Genomic DNA, 3,334 nt, shown 5'->3' on the forward strand with positions numbered 1-3,334 from the left:
AGCCTCGTACAAATGTCGCACGTGTTCCGATCGGATGTCATGAAATTCAAATAACGTTAGTGCCTTCAATCCGTTTCGTTCCAGTAAAGGGATTTATGAAATCAGGGCATCTACGCGTGCATCATTAAAGACAGCCGCGAGAGTAAAGCTAACGAATTCTGGCTCACAAGTAGTGTTAGAAATTTATATGCCGGCGTCTCGTTGCTTCGTACAGCCACTCGACTTCGCATCATTAACTTGGATAAGAAACTAGGTAACATGAATTTGATTTAAAGAAGATACAATCAAGTGTGAGTGTCATGCAAAGAATATAAAAAGCAGATTTATATAATTTAAAACTGACTGTGGTATTTACAAAAGAAATTTTTGGTGAAATAAAAACTCTGCGGAAAATAAAAGGTAAAAAAATGATTAAATCGATCATATACACAAGTGTCTTTTTTTTAATACTCTCTATATTGCAGTAGTTTAAACTGACGTAAAAATAGGAAGATGGGTCAAAAGGTAACAACGAGATGACCGACTTTCAATTGGCAAACAAAGAGAGAGAGAGAGAAAAATGCAGTCAGTGCGAAGCAAGAGAAAATCGATAAGATTTTCTTTAAAAAGAAATCGGTATCGACGGAAAATCTTGAGGCCGGAGATTGCCATTAAAAAGAAACACAAAAAGCAAGACAGAGAGTGCAACTTATTCCGTCAGCGTTCCACCGTGAAGTGAACAGAAGGAGCAAGCGAGGCAAACACGAAATAAATTGTAGTGATCCCTCCGAGATTTTCAATCGCCATTAGCCTGGACGAAAACTGATATTGATTATACTTCGGAAAGCTTTAACTTGTTCAAGCGATGTTTGAATGGAATATCGTGATATAATACAACGGCGAACGTAATGCATTAATTTCCAATTTACGTAATTCGATCTGACATTAAATAAAAAAAAGAGATCCGCGATAATTAGAATTTCGATTCATTAATTACAATTAATCACGCCATATATAGATAAATGCCATTTTATGATCGCAATAATTGCGACGGAGGGCGTTATAATGACTTATGCAAATCGTTTAAGCACCATCGTTGATTTTCCAACGATTTAATAAGTCATAAATCATCGGCGGACGTGAGCGTTCGGATACATCATCGTTCAGTGAAGCGTATGTTCGAATATTTCACCATTTTATCCTAGTTCAAACACAAATACACACACATATATACAGGCAAGCACGATGCACATTATCTGCAATGCAAAACCCATTGACGTCGAAGTTTTCTTCGTATAACGCTGTGTTCGATCTATCAAGGATAGTATCGATACACACGAGGTTTCGCGAGACGTCACTTTTGTCGGGACGATCGATTTCTCATGTAATACTTGAATGGTGCTGTTTATGCGCGCAAATGCGGCTTTCTCTCTTAGAACGTCGTATCTTCAATTTAATATTTACATAAGCATCGGCACATATGCATGTAGAGGAAGTTCTCCATGTTCCCCAGAATATGGAATATTATATTTATAAGTAACGTCGCTTTCTCTTGTTGTATATCCACAAAAATAGGTCGACCGAAATCGACGATTTATGTCAAGAGCGATCGAAATGTAACGAAACAGAAAGACCAGAAGACATGACACTCTATCGATTTAGGAATAAAAATCACCGCTATTAAAGTTCGATCAAACTAGTTCTACAAAAAAAAGTGGCCAGCACTTGAAACAGAAGCGTTATTCATTGCGAATTTTTAATATTCAACGTTGAATATTTTAGTAATTTAAACTGTGATGCATAAAAAGGGAATGTATGAATCTTTAAAAAAACTTTTATTGCTACACAAAAAGAACAGTTTCGCTATAGCATCTAAAACTTTAGCTAGATATAGATTTAAAAATATTTGTGTTGAACTACCAAAATATAATTGTAATGTAGAATGTTCATGTTGATAATGTACGATAATGTACGAAAAATTTGAACATTCCAGCAATCAGTTTAAACATTTTTCATTTGGACGATTTAATAAAAATATTTTCAGATATGTATCTAGCTAAATTTTTAAGTACTTCAGCAAAATCATTATTTCTGTATATTGTACAATCAAACATTATTTTAAATTTTTTCTTGTATATGCGTGTATTAATGATTATTTGAAAATAAAGTATATTATGTAATTATTTTAAAGTTATTAACACATAATAAATAAATATATTATAAAAGTATACCTACGGCCGGACATACTGTGTATTATTCAGGGTAATTTCTCTTTCCCAAGCATGGATATTTTCCATTCAAAATTGCCTATCAAACGATAGCATCAAAGATATGGTATCTCTATAAAAAATATTCAATATTGCATCATTAGACGCAACCTAGTTTTTGTAAAATTCCAACTGTATTCTTTCGTGATTACATATTTCGCTATTCAAAATATTTTCTTAGCAAAGAGGCGCGCGTGGCTGGTGATTAAATTGCTTCCTGACATACCCTGGCCAACCCTTTGGCCACTCTCGTGCAAGTCGAACATAAATTCTTCATTACCGCTAAGTACTTATTCTGTAAATGCACCTAGGTGTATGGTATGTTTTCTAGCGTTCGAGTATATTTGTCAAATATTTATTCACATGCTAACATCTGTCCATTTACTATGGCTTGGAAAAACATGCATATAAAAAAATAATCAAACCGAGTTCTTCTCGAATTCAATTAGAAAATTCAATCCACATACATTTGAGTTAAATTATTCGATAAAAAAGAGAGAAGAGTATATATATATATATATGCTTTAGCTGCTAAAATAATATGTATAATTTAGAAAGGTATATAGGGTAGTAAATTGCAAGCATGAATGCATGCTTCCTGAATTGCGAAAAAATTATGATGGAAACGTTACGCAACGAAAAAATAGAACGAGATAGTTCACGAGGTAACGTAATACGTTAAACTCAGCTAATGCGTCCCAAGGTATTAACTTTATTATCGGATGTACTAGATGACACGTGTTGCTCAGTATCGCATTGTACATTTTTTGTGATCATGCACAAGATACTTTGAAAATTACGTAAATTGTATAGAGATAATAAGTATAGACATAGACTATTCATGCCCTTGTTAGCTTCTTTGCTCTATATTAGAAAAAATTAATCAATCAGTTCTTTTCAATTTGATATTTCAGAGAGAGAGAGAGAGAGAGAGAGAGAGAGAGAGAGAGAGAGAGAGAGAGAGGAGGAGGAGGAGGAGGAGGAGGAGGAGGAGGAGGAGAGAGTACGTACTACTACTACTAAGTATAAGTAGTAGTAGTAAGTAATAATAATAATAAGTAATAGTATATAGTAATAACTACTAATTA

Source organism: Atta cephalotes (genome assembly GCF_000143395.1).
Source record: "Atta cephalotes unplaced genomic scaffold scaffold00033, whole genome shotgun sequence".
In the NCBI taxonomy this organism is placed as follows: domain Eukaryota; kingdom Metazoa; phylum Arthropoda; class Insecta; order Hymenoptera; family Formicidae; genus Atta; species Atta cephalotes.